The 18201-nt window shown below is 42.9% G+C and overlaps 1 long non-coding RNA gene across 1 annotated transcript; it reads left to right on the plus strand.

The window, feature by feature from the left end:
* The first annotated feature begins 490 nt into the window (after positions 1-490).
* On the plus strand, positions 491-12571 carry LOC106583965 (uncharacterized). Its single transcript, XR_001323660.2, has 4 exons — positions 491-595; positions 2067-2182; positions 2595-2679; positions 10874-12571. It is a non-coding gene; the product is annotated as an uncharacterized lncRNA (long non-coding RNA).
* The last annotated feature ends 5630 nt before the right edge of the window (positions 12572-18201 follow it).

An 18201-nucleotide genomic window follows, 5' to 3' on the forward strand; every position in this document is an offset into this window, starting at 1 on the left:
CTGGGATCGATGACCCCCATAGCATAGGCTCCTCTCTGTCAACGCAAGATTACATCAAATCAAATTTTATTGGTCATACACATGGTTAGCAGACACATGGTTAGCAGATGTTAATGCGAGTGTAGCGAAATGCTTGTGCTTCTAGTTCGGACAGTGCAGTAATATCTAACAAGTAATCTAACAATTTCCCAACAAAGACCTAATACACACAAATCTAAAAGGGTGAATGAGAATATGTACATATAAATATATGGATGAGCAATGGCGGAGCGGCATAGACAAGGTGCAATAGATGGTATAAAATACAGTATATACATTTGATATGAGTAATGTAAGATATGTAAACATTATTAAAGTTGCATTATTTGTCATTGTTTAAAGTGACTAGTGATCCATTTATTAAAGTGGCCAGTGATTGGGTCTCAATGTAGGCAGCAGCCTCTCTGAGTTAGTGATTGCTGTTTAGCAGTCTGATGGCCTTGAGATAGAAGCTGTTTTTCAGTCTCTCGGTCCCAGCTTTGATGCACCTGTACTGACCTCGCCTTCTGGATGGTAGCGGTGTGAATAGGCATTTGTCAAAGTGGACGATTCTCGGGTCAGTATGTAATATATGCCAATATTCAATTGCAACTCCCACATAGGATATGTCCAATAGTGGACAGATGGATTCAGTTCTAGACTACTGCATTGGGCAACATATAACACACACATCCGCAGTTGTTATATGTAATAACACATCAGTCATTACTTAAAACGTTTATGTAATGTTTATTATATGAGGTGTTGCTGGTTGACCCTGCGTGCACTTTCATTTGACTGATAGACGGTCTAGTTTGCTAAAATACATATCTTTATATTCTGTATATGAATTAATGCAGCCTAAATAATGTAATGAAGAAATCTATCTCTCTCTCTCCCTCCGCACCCCTCCCCTTCTCTATCTACGCCCCTCCCTCTCTCTTCTCTCTCTGTCTTTCTCTCTCTCACGCGCGCCCTGGAAACCGAAATGCGCGCTTTTCCGCAAGCTTCCCTTTCCCGGCTCAGCCATTATTGTGTGTTTGTGTGAGTGAAGGTCGACGCCACCAATATTTACTTCTGAAAGATGTTTAGAGCATATTTGTTGGAGGATCCATTGTTTAGAAATAGCAATCAGTCAGGAAATTCATTAATATGCTACTTTATGCACATACTTTACGCACACTGTGCAGAAATTTGGCACAAAGAAAAAATGAAGTCATAATGAATTTAACCTATAGCCTACTACACCAAGGAGTCAAGGACTATAAAGATATAGAAAAAAGCTAAAAGGCTCGCACATTATCAGAAAACAAATGTAACAGTGTTGCATAGTGATTCCTTTTATGCATGTGTGCACCATTGAAATAAAAGGAGATACTTACCTCACCAAGATGGCTTTTTCCAAGTACCATATGTCGTCGTGATTGTAAAAGAACTAACCTCATTGGTAGATGAACTGGAGCAAACATAAACCTGACGCTTTGCCCCCATGGATTGGATAATCCGACTTTCAATCAAATGTAGTACTCCACTAGGGGTGTTTGCAAAACCTGGAGAGTGTGGAATTATTTATTTAAAACCCGCAGTACTGGATAGCACAAAGTTACTAGATGTGGACATATGTTAATTAATGATTTTGAATAAAGAATGTATTTTAAATGGCCTATTGAGACAGTTGGGCTATGCACCATATAGTATGATCCCATTGACATAGGGCACTGATGTCAGTAGTTAGTTGCTACAGTTGTACCTAGGGTCATATTTATTAGGCATTTGCACTTAACAATATTTGTGGTTGTTATTTTCTGTAGTGAATAAAATAGGAAAACAGAGAATGGAAAAAAGTTTTGTGTGTTAACAAAAATATTCTACATTTGCAAAGAACTCTGACTGCATGTTTTCAATCTTACATGCTGTAAATGTGCGCTAATGTGTGGTATGTATTCAATGATCAAAGCAAGCATGTGTTAAATTTGTAAGGAATTGTAAGGCATCTGTGTCAGGTTGCTGTGTGTTACGTTGTAGAAATGAAAACATCTCTTCCTAAGGAGGCCCCTATGGACTCTACATGCTGTGACCTGCAGAGAGGATCCAGTCCTGGATGGGAACATGTGTGTTGTCCTGTTACAGAGATGGGATCTTATCTCACACGGGCACGTACATAGTACGTACAGTACACACACACACACACACACACACACACACACACACACACACACACACACACACACACACACACACACACACACACCCTTCTCTGTGAATGGATAACCACTTAAGTGTTATTACAGTATCGCTCCATGCCCTGGAGTTTCTAGATGACATTCTAGATTAGTTTCTGTAAACACTCTATAGAACTATGTAATTTATGTGAGCAATTACGTGACCATTCTGGATATGCTACACACATTAAATTACTATCTGTGGTAGAACAACATAAAGAAAAGCTGTGTGATTGTCAATGGGCTGCCTGCCTGTCATATTTAACATCAAAGTGTCCTCACAGAGTTACTGTATCATCTTTCTGTGCTATTGTTACCACAGTTACTCTCTCCTCTCTCCACTTCGCCCTCTAGTGGAACACTCAATACACTGGAGGAGCTCCTCAAACAGATGGGAAAATAGCAATGCAGTCCAACTTTTTAAGATTGACCGAAAAATGTGAGTTCTTCATTTGCCGCTATCTTATAGTTTTGATATAAGTATCTACAAAGCATATTGAAAGATTGTTTTGGGCAGACAGAATCATTGGCTTTCTCACCTACACAGCATTGCTTTACAGTAATCAACATAATTGTAGCTGTTCATGTTCTGCAGCAGTATTGGGTTTGATGTATTCAGTAATTTCAGGGGACTCTAGAAATGATCCTGTTGCAAATTCTGTCTAGATCTGACTATTACACATTAATAACACATGTTTGCAATTGATTTGTCACCAAGGGGTAATTGTTACTAAGTATGACTATACGGACAACAACAAGAAACAACAACAGATTACATAAGGACTACTCCACACAGCCAAAACCATATACTACAGACGAACAATACATAACAAACAACTGATAAGAAAGTGCTCACGTGCTCTCTGTCTCAAAGAGTTATCAGCAGTTGAGTATGTGTGCTATCTATCTGAATGAAAGCCTTTATCAGAATATTCTTTCAGAGAAACGAGATTGTGGAAACACCTACAACAAACAACACATGCTTGTGTGATCATTCATATAACTATTTATAAAAAAAATAGTTCTATGTAGTTCTGGCTAGTTAGTGGCCATTTTATGTCCTGTATTACTGTCTATATTATTCTGTTGATGAGAATGTATGAGAATCAACTGGAAACCCATAGGAAAACTGTTCAGAAACACACGCACGCACGCACGCACGCGCGCACACACACACACACACACACACACACACACACACACACACACACACACACACACACACACACACACAGTATTGATGATGAGCTTTCTTTCTCTACTATCTCTATTTGATTTCATACAATTTTGAGTGTACAGTTGAAGTCGGAAGTTTACATACACCTTAGCCAAATACATTTAAACTCAGTTTTTCACAATTCCTGACATCTGATCCTAGTAAGAATTCCCTGTCTTAGGTCAGTTAGGATCACCACTTTAATTTAAGAATTTAAGAATGTCAGAATAATAGTAGAGAGAATGATTTATTTCAGCTTTTATTTCTTTCATCACATTCCCAGTGGGTCAGAAGTTTACATACACTCAATTAGTATTTGGTAGCATTGCCTTTAAATTGTTTAACTTCGGTCAAACGTTTCAGGTAGCCTTCCACAAGCTTCCCACAATAAGTTGGGTGATTTTGGCCCATTCCTCCTGACAGAGCTGGTGTAACTGAGTCAGGTTTGTAGACCTCCTTGCTCACACACGCTTTTTCAGTTCTGCCCACAAATTTTCTATAAGATTGAGGTCAGGACTTTGTGACGGCCACTCGAATACCTTGACATTGTTGTCCTTAAGCCATTTTGCCACAACTTTGGAAGTATGCATGGGGTCATTGTCCATTTGGAAGACCCATTTCCGACCAAGCTTTAACTTCCTGACTTATGTCCTGAGATGTTGCTTCAATATATCCACATAATTGTCCTCCCTCATGATGCCATCTATTTTGTAAAGTACACCAGTCCCTCCTGCAGCAAAGCACCCCCACAACATGATGCTGCCATCCCCGTGCTTCACGGTTGGGATGATGTTCTTCGGCTTGCAAGCCTCCCCCTTTTTCCTCCTAACATAATGATGGTCATTATGGCCAAACAGTTCTATTTTTGTTTCATCAGACCAGAGGACATTTCTCCAAAGAGTACGATCTTTGTCCCCATGTGCAGTTGCAAACCGTAGTCTGGCTTTTTTATGGCGGTTTTGGAGCAGTGGCTTCTTCCTTGCTGAGCGGCCTTTCAGGTTATGTCGATATAGGACTCGTTTTACTGTGGATATAGATACTTTTGTACCTGTTTCCTCCAGCATCTTCACAAGGACCTTTGCTGTTGTTCTGGGATTGTTTTGCACTTTTTGCACAAAAGTACGTTCATCTCTAGGAGGCAGAACGCGTCTCCTTCCTGAGCGGTATGATGGCTGCGTGGTCCCATGGTGTTTATACTTGCATACTATTGTTTGTACAGATGAACGTGGTACCTTCAGGCATTTGGAAATTGCTCCCAAGGATGAACCAGACTTGTGGAGGTCTACAGCTTTTTTTCTGAGGTCTTGGCTGATTTCTTTTGATTTTCCCATGATGTCAAGCAAAGAGGCACTGAGTTTGAAGGTAGGACTTGAAATACATCCACAGGTACCTCTCCAATTGACTCAAATGATGTCAATTAGCCTATCAGAATCTTCTAAAGTCATGACATCATTTTCTGGAATTTTCCAAGCTGTTTAAAAGCACAGTCAACTTAGTGTATGGAAACGTCTGACCCACTGGAGTTGTTATACAATGAATTAAGTGAAATAATCTGTCTGTAAACAATTGTTGGAAAAATTACTTGTGTCATGCACAAAGTAGATGTCCTAACAGACTTGCCAAAACTATAGTTTGTTAACAAGAAATTTGTGGATTGGTTGAAAAACAAGTTTTAATGACTCCAACCTAAGTGTATGTAAACTTCCGACTTCAACTGTTTATGTTTGTAGACAATTCTCCATACTTTTCGGAAGATGTCATTTTGTGGATGTTGACTGACTGTAGAATTTTATTGGATTGCTCGAGACATTTCACATAAGAGGTGCAAGGATGAAAGAAAAGCAAGAGTCTGATACAGGTGACTGACAGGTTCTGGAGAATTATGCCATTGCTACCCTGTGAAAGTAACCGCCCCTTTCGCTTTACTTCCAAATTATTGTCCCCTAATTATATCAAATGTGTGAACATTTGTGAAAACATGGTCATAAAGCCTATATAAGTTGTTATCAATAAAACGTTACAATAAGCTGTAGAGTGTTCGATTTACCTACTGGGGGGCAAAGAGACCCCAGCACCACTAAAACCATTGACAACTGTGTGCCGTTATTAAGGTAATTGTTAAACAAATGTTAACTATTTGGTTGTAATATATAATCTCTTGAAAAGCATAGTCAACTACAAATTTCAGATCATTCATGCAAAACAATTGTGCACATTTAGCTCTATCGTCAGAGATATTTAGCAAGTAGGCCTAACTGCATGCTTTTCATGATCAGTAAACATCAATTCATCATGTCATTTCAGATATGTGAGTGTAGCTCACGACGTCTCTCAATATTGGCCACCATTAATTGGATATTTGAGTGAAATAAAATAAAAGTGAACTATACTTGAGTGGTTTAGGTTCATTTCTCATCTTTTGTGGGCACTGCCAATCAAGCAAATCCACGGTGTCATCAGCTGTCCGCGTGGCTGGTCTCAGACAATTCCGAAGGTGAAGAAGCCAGATGTGGAGGTCCTGGGCTGGCTTGGTTACACGTGGTCTGTGGTTGTGAGGCCGGTTAGACGTACTACCAAATTCTCTTAAACACCGTTACAAGTGGCTTATGGTAGAGGAATTAACATTCAATTCTCTAGCAACAGCTCTGGTGGACATTCCTGCAGTCAGAATGCCAATTGCACACTCCCTCAAAACTTGAGACATTTGTGGCATTGTGTTGTATGACAAAAATGCACATTTTAGAGTGGCCTTTTATTGTACCCAGCACAAGGTGCATCTGTGTAATGATCATGCTGTTTAATCAGCTTATTGATATGCCACACCTGTCAGGTGGATAGATTATCTTGGCAAAGGAAAGAAATTCTCTAACAGCGATGTGAACAAATTTGTTCACAACATTTTAGAGAATTAAGCTTTTTGTGCGAATGTAACATTTCTGGGATATTTTATTTCAGCTCATGAAACATGGGAAAAACACTTTACATCTTAAGTAAAAAAATTTTTGTTCAGTGTATACATACAGTACCAGTAAAAAGTTTGGACACACCTACTCATTCCAGGATTTTCTTTATTTGTACTATTTTCTACATTGTAAAATAATAGTGAAGACATCAAAACTATGAAATAACACATATGGAATCATGTAGTAACCAAGAAAGTGTTAAACAAATCAAAATATATTTTATATTTGAGATTCTTCAAAGTAGCCACCCTTTGCCTTGATGACAGCTTTGCACACTCTTGGGTGGTCCTTTCACAGCAGAAAGAGTGGGACAAGAAACTGCACCCATGTGCCTTTCTCTCCAAGCGGTTCTCGCCAGCGGAACTTAACTACGATGTAGGCAACTGGGAGCTCTTGGCAGGTAAGTGGGCCCTTGAGGGGTGGAGAGGGAAACCTCATCCTTTCATGATCTGGACAGACCATAAGAACTTGGTCTCCATTCAAGAAGCCAAGAGGTGACCCTGACCCCTGCGATCAGCCCGTTTCCGAGTACTACAATGGGAACACTCCTCTAAATTAACTGGGCATCCAGGGGTTAATCGGACACTGGAGTTCTTGAGGCGGAAATTCTGTTGGCCCAACATGATTGAGTATGTGAGATCCTTCATTACGGCCTGCTCCACCTGTGCCCAAAGCAAGTCCTCAGGACAGCGACCGGCTGGGTTGCTCCAACCTCTGCCCATCCCCAGCCGGCCCTGGTCCCACCTGTCCGTAGACTTTATCACAGGGTTACCCCCCACCCAAGGGCTTACCACTGTCCTGGTGGTTGTTGATCGGTTTTCCAAGGCAGCCCATTTCATCGTCTTACCCATGTTTCCCTCAGCGAAGGAGACCGCTGATCTCATGATTACCCATGTCTTTCGACTACACAGACTTCCACAGGACATTGTCTCGGATCCTGGGCCCCAGTCCGTCGCACGGTATTGGAAAGCCTTCTGATGCCTGTTGGGGGCGTCGGTGAGTCTCTCCTCAGGGTCTCTACTCAGGGACCCACAGTCGAATGGGCAAGTGGACCAGGCCAACCAGGAGCAGGAGCAGTTCCTCCTCTGTTTCGTCTCCACCCAGGCCAGCAACTGGAGCAAGTTCCTCGTCTGGGCAGAGTATGCTCACAACACACTGCTGAACTCTGTCACCGTTCGAGTGTCAGTCCCCCCCACCCCCTCCCGTTTCCTGAACAAGAGGCCGAAGCGGGGGTGCCATCAGCCGAGGCATTCATTAGACGATGTCGTTGCACCTGGATTAGAGCGCGATCCTCCTTGATCTGCTCCTCTACCCGACACCAACACCAGGCTCCTCCAACCGGGTCAACAGGTGTGGCTGTCTACCTGTGATCTTCCCTTAAAGGTGGACTCGCGGAATATCACTACACGCTATATTGGACCATTCAAGATCGCATCAAACCGGTCACCTATCTCGTCTCCAGCTTCCCAGGTCTATGAGGGTCTGTCCATCCTTCCATGTCTCCCGTCTCAAGGTGGTAAGGACCAGTCCCTTCTCTCTCCCCACACCTGCCCCTCCGCCCCCTCGACTTGTTGATGGTCGCCCGGCCTACACTGTCCAGCGTCTGTTGGAGGCACCCTATAGTACCTGGTGGACTGGGAGGGCTATGGCCCGAGGAGTGGGCTTGGGTGCTTGCCCGGGATATCCTGGATGCGGGACTTGTTTGGGACTTCAACCAACTACATGGTGCTCACCCTGGCTCCGCGGCTGGAGCCGCTCCCAGAATGAGGGGTACTGTCATGGTTCCACCTGTCACCACATTGCGACAGAGACCGTCCTAGAAACATTAACGACACTCAGGTGTGTCCTATTTACTCATTATGAATTCCCTGTAAAAAGAGGTGTGTTTTCTGTTGTCCTTTGCAGAAGCTTGAATTGTTTACCGTGTGCATTCGTTTCCTGAGTGAGCTTGAGACTTAGTGTCTGTTGTTTTGCAAGTGTACTGTGATCCTGCGGCTACCATTTTCCAATAAAGTATTATGTTTATCCTTAACGACTGATTCTTCGTCTGGTCTCTTCTCTGCACCTGGGTCCAACCTCACCACATCACAGAAAGCTCCAAGGCTACACTGCTTACACCTTTCCACCCCCTTCAAATCTGCAAACATCAAAGGTTTAGGGCTAAGGAGAAGTGGTAGAGAGTGAATTGGGACCCAGATTTATTTCATAATCACATAGTCAGTTTTGCTTTTGGGGTCGGCCAGGTACGGAAACAAGCATCTTGCATATACCGCCTTCACAAGTTTATGGGGGATTGGCAATAAGATTTCCAATAATACATGAAGACAAAACATTGATCTTAATGTTTTTAAAACTTAATGGTTTACCCATGATCCACCAATATCTTGATCATATCACATGGTAGTCAGGAAGCGGCTCTGGCTGTGTGAGTGTGTGTGGGTGTGTGTGTTTATACAGTATGTGGGTCTGTGAGTTTGTCTCCCTCTGTCTGTGTCTCACCTCAGTGGCTGGGGAGTCCTGGAGGAGAGGGGAATTCTCCCCAATTTCATGATATCCAAATGCGATCCAATTACGATCTTATCTCATTGCTGCAACTCCCCAGCGGGCTCGGGAAAGGCAAACGTCAAGTCATGCGTCCTCCGAAACATGACACACCAAACCACACTCCTGAACACCCGCCTGCATAACCCGGAAGCCAGCTGCACCAATGTGTCTGAGGAAACATACTCATTGGTGCACCGCCCTATGGGACTCCCGGTCACGGCTGGTTGTGACACAGCCTGAGATCGAACCCGAGTCTGTTGTGACGCCTCAAGCACTGCGATGCAGTGCCTTAGACTTCTGCACCACTCAGGAGGCCCCTGTCCTGTCTCTTTATCAAAGCTAGCTAAGCTACAGGCTTGTCTGCCTGCCTTAGAGGGAGCAGATTGTTCCACGATAGTGAGGCTGTATACTGTAGCTCATATTCCTGGAAGGAGCAGATATGTGCTTTGTTTTTTACATTACATTACATTACATTTAAGTCATTTAGCAGACGCTCTTATCCAGAGCGACTTACAAATTGGTGCATTCACCTTATGATATCCAGTGGAACAACCACTTTACAATAGTGCATCTAAATATTTTAAGGGGGGGTTAGAAGGATTACTTTATCCTATCCTAGGTATTCCTTAAAGAGGTGGGGTTTCAGGTGTCTCCGGAAGGTGGTGATTGACTCCGCTGTCCTGGCGTCGTGAGGGAGCTTGTTCCACCATTGGGGTGCCAGAGCAGCGAACAGTTTTGACTGGGCTGAGCGGGAACTGTGCTTCCTCAGAGGTAGGGGGGCCAGCAGGCCAGAGGTGGATGAACGCAGTGCCCTTGTTTGGGTGTAGGGCCTGATCAGAGCCTGAAGGTATGGAGGTGCCGTTCCCTTCACAGCTCCGTAGGCAATCACCATGGTCTTGTAGCGGATGCGAGCTTCAACTGGAAGCCAGTGGAGAGAGCGGAGGAGCGGGGTGACGTGAGAGAACTTGGGAAGGTTGAACACCAGATGGGCTGCGGCGTTCTGGATGAGATGTAGGGGTTTAATGGCACAGGCAGGGAGCCCAGCCAACAGCGAGTTGCAGTAATCCAGACGGGAGATGACAAGTGCCTGGATTAGGACCTGCGCCGCTTCCTGTGTGAGGCAGGGTCGTACTCTGCGAATGTTGTAGAGCATGAACCTACAGGATCGGGTCACCGCCTTGATGTTAGTGGAGAACGACAGGGTGTTGTCCAGGATCACGCCAAGGTTCTTAGCACTCTGGGAGGAGGACACAAGGGAGTTGTCAACCGTGATGGCGAGATCATGGAACGGGCAGTCCTTCCCCGGGAGGAAGAGCAGCTCCGTCTTGCCGAGGTTCAGCTTGAGCTGGTGATCCGTCATCCACACTGATATGTCTGACAGACATGCAGAGATGCGATTCGCCGCCTGGTTATCAGAAGGGGGAAAGGAGAAGATTAATTGTGTGTCGTCTGCATAGCAATGATAGGAGAGACCATGTGAGGATATGACAGAGCCAAGTGACTTGGTGTATAGCGAGAATAGGAGAGGGCCTAGAACAGAGCCCTGGGGGACACCAGTGGTGAGAGCGCATGGTGCGGAGACAGATTCTCGCCACGCCACCTGGTAGGAGCGACCTGTCAGGTAGGACAAAATCCAAGCGTGGGCTGCGCCGGAGATGCCCAACTCGGAGAGGGTGGAGAGGAGGATCTGATGGTTCACAGTATCAAAGGCAGCAGATAGGTCTAGAAGGATGAGAGCAGAGGAGAGAGTGTGGGCAGAGTGATCATGAGCGATCATAGAAAAGGAAAACATCTAATGGGTGAGCACTATTGTGTGTAAAGCGAGAAATATTACAATGTTAGGAGGAAAAAACTGTCTGGCTTGTGGGAATTAGTAGTAGATGTTCTAACAATACATTATTGTCTAATAGGCCGGGACCAGCATCCAGCAGCATCTGGATGGCATCACTGGAAGTCAACAGCCCTATCTGCTTGACGTGGGGCCCTAGAGAATGAGAATTCACGCCTACTTCCTCATGATCGACAAACATACGGCACCTTCTAAGGCATCTGGCTCACTGGGCTGTTTTCATTCGCTTTTCAAAGCTCACTTTGTATTCGGTACCTCATACAGTCAGAGTCTGGTAAACATGTACACTTTTCTACAAATGACAATCTACGACATTGACGTTGAAACAACTAAGGTGAATCCAGGGTAGCAGAGCTGAGGGCCAGAATGTTGCATTAAACAGATCTGTTTGGAAAATGGAAAATCCTATCAGTGTATTGAATTCTGAAACCAAAAGGTTGAAATATTTCTCAGAGAAGTGGGAACTGTGGATCCAGTTGAATATGTCCTTGGCACAAGATTTGAACCACTGTAACATATAACCAGGTTATTGATACAGATGAATGTATGTACATACGCATTTTGCAGACGTTAGAGTCTTTATAAAAATGCACACATAAACGAAATGTTCCAGCCTGTGGATGGTCCCAAAGAAAGTCTACCTTATGACTTAAATGATGGAGCGTTCATTGAGAATCATGCTCTATTCTCAAAAGAGAAATGTGCGAAACAAACTCAGCTCCTCTATGACGACCTTGAAATTCTTAGATGTGATGGGTGTTAAAAAATGTCATTAATTACAGTACGTTCATGCAAGTCAGAATTTTTCAGTTGATATCATGCATGACATCTTGGAGGGTGTTGGGCATGAGGTGAAATTGTTACTACAGCACTTGCAAAACGAGCATTTAACCTAAAAAGAAATTGACATGAGAATATCGAGCTTCAACTATGGTTATATGGATAGAAACAACAGACCCCCTGCAGTGAAGTTACTTCAGGGTTACAATGATTTGGGCTTAAATGACATTCAGTCTTGGTGTCTATGCAATCTATCACTTATCTTTGGTGACTTGGTGTATCCAAATGATCAACACTGGCATTTGCTGTTTTTGTTGCTTCAAATAGTGGACATTGTATTTTCTCTAGTGTTATCAGATGGTTTTACAATCTATTTTAAGCACTTGATTGCCGAACACCACAGATTGCTTAAGTATTTGTTTCCAGGAAATAGGTTGTTACCCAGGCATAATTCTATGGTGCGTTATCTGAGATATATTAAGAAAATCAGCCCAATTCTCCATAGCTGGTATATGTATAAGTAAAACACAATTAAAAAAAATGTAACTAGTGAAAAGCTTTAATACATAACTAAAACATTGGCCAAGAAACACCAAAGTCACATGGCATACAACTAGCAAACGTTTGACCAAGATAGATTGGATATTGATCCAGGGGAAATAGTGTCCTTCAATGTAATGGAAGGAGCTCATGAGATAGCAAACGCACTCCAGGTATCTTCTTCCACTAAGGTTTTGAGTGTAAAATGGGCCAAACATCAAGGGAATGTTCCTGTGAGGGTGACCTAATGTTACGTAGAGGTTACACTGAGTGTACAAACATTAGGAACACCTGCTCTTTCCATAACATAGACTGACCAGGGGAATCCAGGTGAAAGCTATGATCCCTTATTGATGTCACCTGTTAAATCCACATCAATCAGTGTAGACGAAGGGGAGGAGACAGGTTAAAAAAGGAATTTTAAGCCTTGAGACAATTGAGACATGGATTGTGTATGTGTGGCATTCAGAAGGTGAATGGGCAAGACAAAATATTTAAGTGCCTTTGAACGGGGTATGGTAGTTGGTGCCAGGTGCACCGGTTTGAGTGTGTGAAGAACTGCAATGCTGGTGGGGTTTTCACCCTCAACAGTTTCTCATGTGTATCAAGAATGGTCCAGCACCCAAAGGACATCCAGCCTACTTGACACAACTGTGGGAAACATTGGCGTCAACATGGTCCAGCATCCCTATGGAATGCTTTCAACACCTTGTATTCCATGCCCCGACGAATTGAGGCTGTTCTGAGGGCAATATTCGGAAAGTGTTCCCAATGTTTGGTGTACTCAGTGTATACTGTTCAGACGTGGTTGTTCGTGTTAAAGTTCATTGTGAGATGCTAATATTTCATGAAATCCAATCTATTCTGGTAAAAGATGACAACTTACTGCTGGTTACCTTTGCTTTAGATGCGTTTAAAGCTGTACGGACAAGAAAGGTGTTATTATGGTGGTGATGATTCAAGTTTGTTTGTGGTCCCGCACTGCTTCATGCAATTTTTTTCCCACACTTGTACTTAGTACCAGAACAATTGTACATATTTGTACATATACCTACAGATGTCATGTAGGAAGAGTACGGAATCGAAATGCCATGCCCCTGTGGGTAGAAATTCACCCACGGAGGCAAGGGGTGTAGCCTTCAATTTGTGCTGTCCTGATTGCTTTTGGTAATGTCTGTTAATGCTCTAGAATGTATTTTATTGCAAAGATTGTACACAATATAACTACTCTTGTCTGGAATTAATTTTGTTTCAAAGATCATACACCAGTCTATGCAAGTACTGTTTGGGCTGTTTTTGGCATCTCATGTAATAAACAAATCCTGTTATGCAATATTTTGTGTTGACTGATTTATGGTAGTAATATAATTTTTATGTGTTTACCCTGATAAGAGTCAATATATTTAGTATTATGAGTCAGAGTAAATGTGTAATGACACTGGTTGGAGTAAACATTACTCTAAACAATTTACTTTAGAATACTGAACAACACCGCAGAGAGTTAAAAAAGTTATTTTCAATGAATACTGTACAGAGTTAGACACAATGACGCAGAGTTAAATATCAACACTAAATTGAGCAAATACACCTCTGAAAAAAGAACTCTGTTGCCAGAGTTGCCAGAGTTGCCATACTTTTTGGACTGGGACCAAATGTTATCTTTGGCAGAGTCAAATTTTCTTCAAATTCACTTTGTCATTTTACTGTGTAGGATGATCATTTGGCTGATATTAACTGTCGTTGGTTGGTATAGATTACAGACTGGGGCATGCACGCCAGCAAGAGATGTGGAGAGTGACAGAACCTGTGATGGTGACCTAAGCTAACGTAGAGGTTACCTAGAGTGTAGCTAGGTCATAGTCTATGACTAAAAAGGGACATAGCACAGCTCCACACACATACTGTATACATTTGAAGATGATCTCTGGGCTTTTGATGGACAGTAAAAGGATTGCAGAGAAGGTGTAGCTGATCAAGCATGGTGCACAAATACCACTATCTCACAGTCAATCTCCAGCCATCATAAACGATCACATACGGTATAGCAAGTTTACCATCCTAAGGTGTCTCTTGTTTGCCATAAATGGCATATGTTCTTATAGGGATGTTGGGATTACTGCAGTTTCCCAGACCAATGCATGAGACACCTCAGCATGAAAGCTCATTCTTCACATGCAAGTTCAGTTTAGGTGTCACATGTCTTGACCAGAAACACACCATACTAAACAGTCTATTTAGTATTCTGTACAACCTTATAAAGCACCCTGGAATGTAAACTACAGTATGGAGATAGCATTGATCAGAGTGAAGAGGAAGAAGAAACTCCTCTTGGAAGTCACTACAGCCAGAGGGCTCTGTTGAGAACATGACTTCCTGGTCTAATACTAATGAGACAGTGGATAGGCCTCAGAGTAGCCCCAAGGTCACACAGAGACTTCCACTGTAACGCCGAGGTATGTTTGAAGAGAGAAAACAACATTTACATTTACATTACATTTAAGTCATTTAGCAGACGCTCTTATCCAGAGCGACTTACAAATTGGTGCATTCACCTTATGATATCCAGTGGAACAACCACTTTACAATAGTGCATCTAAATCTTTTAAGGGGGGGGGTTAGAAGGATTACTTTATCCTATCCTAGGTATTCCTTAAAGAGGTGGGGTTTCAGCACTTCTTCTATATGTATGGATGGTGGATGTGGCAGACACATTTCCTTCCAGTCTGTGTGTTTGTTTGCTCCCCTGGAAACCAGTTCAACCAGTGGTTTATCTCAGTTATCTCAGTGTATGAGACTGGTTATCCTATTGGTCAATACCTATCAGCCAAGCTTTTGTTTAGTGGGTGCATTATTTCAATAGGTTTTCACTCATTAAGGAGTGTGAGTGTGTGAGTTTGCGCATGTGCATGGGGGTATGTTTGTGAGTGGTGATCCCCCATTCATCTTCAGGCAGTATTCAGTGTGCTTCTAGGCCTCTGGCCCCTTTGTCCAGGTCTAATTCAGTGTGACACAAATGACACAACGAAAGGTCTTTGTTCCCATCAGCCCGCTTTGTATCACTGATGCTCCCCCAAGATACTGATCGAAGGTCAGTTTTGTGTTGATCCTACACTCTTAGAAAAAAAGGGTTCCAAAAGGGTTCTTCGGCTGTCCCCAGCAGAGAACCCTTTTTAGTTACATTTACATTTTACATTTTAGTCATTTAGCAGACGCTCTTATCCAGAGCGACTTACAGTAGTGAATGCATACATTCCATACATTTTTTTTTTTTCTGTGCTGGCCCCCCGTGGGAAACGAACCCACAACCCTGGCATTGCAAACACCATGCTCTACCAACTGAGCTACAGGTAGAACTATTTGGGGTTCAATGTAGAAGCCTCTATGTAAAGGGTTCTACATGGAACTTAAAAGGCTTCTACCTGGAACGTGTGGCTCAGTTGATAGAGCATGGTGTTTGTAACGCCTGGGTTGTGGGTTCAATTCCCACAGGGGACCAGTATGAAAAAAATGCATGAAATATATGCATTCACTACTGTAAGTCGCTCTGGATAAGAGTGTCTGCTAAAATGTAAAATGAACCAAAAAGGGTTCTCCTATGGGGACAGCCAAAGAACCCTTTTAGGTTCTAAACAGCCATTTTTTTTCTAATAGTGTAGATCTGTACCTAAGGGCAACTTTTATCCATAGTAAGCCTACCACTGATCTCACAGGCACAGGGTAAGCCCAATAGGGGGACAGCCTAGCAAGCCTCCTAACTTGAACAATACATTATGTAAAACTACCTTACCCACAATGACCTCACAACAAGTTCTAATGATTTGTGTTTACAGGATTTGGATTAAGTGAATTTAGGTCACTCTCATAAAAGTTCTGTTTCATGTTGTAGGCTACCTTAAGAATCATTGTGTAACATGAATCCTGTCTTTGTTGTAGACCAATAAAAATGACAGAATAACAGATAAAGGACAACGCATCTAAGCAGAAAGTTTATTCGACTCCCTCAAAAAATGTGGATTTCCATGCTGAGGGCCCAGGTGGCGCCCCTGTGTAGTATGAGTGAGTGAAGCGTTTAAAGCCACAGCACCAGAGAGCCAGGCTCACTCCTCTGCTTAAACTAAGAGGGACAGGTAGGTAGAATTGAGAACTGACTGACTCCCCTCAGTGGAATTAAAGGACTTTATCAACATTAACAGGCTACTGCCCTTGGTTTTTTTAGCACGAGATAAATCATGTATACTTTGTGTGTTCTTGGGATGGAATGGACAGCCACACATTGTTACAGAATGTTATTTCATTAAACGAATGCAAAGGTATAGGATAAGTCACATATACTTCTGATGTTCCGACTAAATCAAGAACCTCACAAAGAAAATATGAAACACAATACAAAACCGTTATAGTGCATTGATATGCCAGTAGATGTTTTGTATCAATACAAAAGTAATGCTTTCCTGTGCAATGCAGTTTAACCACTGATTAATATGCTTAGAAATGTATGAAAAAGACACAGTGTAATGCATAATGTAGAATTCCAGATCGATACGCCAGACACAATGCATTAGAGTAAATGCAGAGTTAGGTTATGGTGCACATATCATAAAGAGCATGGTATAACAGAGTAATAATGTTCTATTTTATAATCCACAGGTCCAACTGGATGAAAAGCACTCCAGTTCTAGCACATCAGTACCTCACATCAACCATGTAGATAAAATATTTACTCCGTAACGGTAAAGTGCAAATCTTTGTGTGTGTGTGTGTGCGTGCGTGCGTGCGTGTGTGTGTGTGCGTGTGTGTGCGTGTGTGCATACGTGCATGTCTGTGTAGCACCACAGAAAGGACTGAAACTCTGAGGGACTCTCCAATTTTGAAAGAGGATCTTCAAAGTCAAATCATCCAGTCATGCAGACCTAAGTCTTGGCCTCTGATCAACACTCTCAAGTCACTGCCTAACCCTATCTGGCTCTGTGAAAGCGTTGTACTGGCTTGAATAACTGACATACAGCTCTGTGGTGTAAGTCCCTTTTGTCACCAATAGGCGGCGCTATCATATGTGAGTTAAAATCTGCAAAGAAGCTTCGGCCTCAAAGGCCGAAACAAGTAGCAGTGTGTGGAGGGGGTGTGGAGTAGGATCATGAACAGGCTCACACACGCTCACTAGCCCCCCTGGCCTCTCATGTCCCCCTAGAGCTTGTTACCCCCTCTTGCCTCCCTCTCCCCTCTCTCTGCTCTCCCCCCGGTCTGTTCTCCTTTAATTGCTGTGGCCCCCTGGATCTGGATCTCACACAAAGCCTGTCCTCTCTCCGCTCTCCCCTTTCCCTCCCTTCTACCCCTCCCCCTCGTCCCCATTCTTCTGAAACACCGGGCAGAGGCCCCGAGCTGCAGCTCACATAGTTAACACAGTCAACAGCCTTCTAAAATAGTCAACATAGCCTTAAACACTGCTAACTCTGTCTAAAACACAGTTAACACAGCGACCTAAAACACACTAACACAGCTTATAACCAATGTTCCATTTTTGAACAATTTTATGTGTCTGAATGTTCAAACTCTGCCTTCCCGGCGGGCCCAGAGAGCAAATCTAGTGCACTATAGGCCTACCGCTGGCCAATAGGATGGCTTAGATGGCCATGTCTGCAGTAATGTAGCAGGCATACAAGAAAGCTACAGCTAAGTTGATCCTGTGAGATTTCAAAATGTTAAAAACCATGACTAGAGAGAGACTGTCAACGAATACAGTAAAGCGATGCTGTTTTTATGAGTGAGATCATGTTTAAGTTCTTACTCAGCACTGTCAACACTTTGTATTCAACACTTTTATAAGTCATAAAATGTTAATTCTTCCTATTTCCACTCAGCGCTACAACAAGCACTGCAGCAGTAATGAAGGAGTAGGAAAGTGTATACATAGGCTTGCGCTGTTGTTATTATTAGCGGCTTGGGTCTTTTTTTATATTGCAGAATATTTCACTTTCTCTGTTTATAGGAGTAACAACATGAATTTGTGCATGGGGCAGAAATAATGTGGTGCGACTCGAGTTTCGCCGTCAGCTAGAAGACAGTCTCCCT

The sequence above is a fragment of the Salmo salar genome, chromosome ssa23, assembly GCF_905237065.1.
Source record: "Salmo salar chromosome ssa23, Ssal_v3.1, whole genome shotgun sequence".
Classification (NCBI taxonomy): Eukaryota; Metazoa; Chordata; class Actinopteri; order Salmoniformes; family Salmonidae; genus Salmo; species Salmo salar.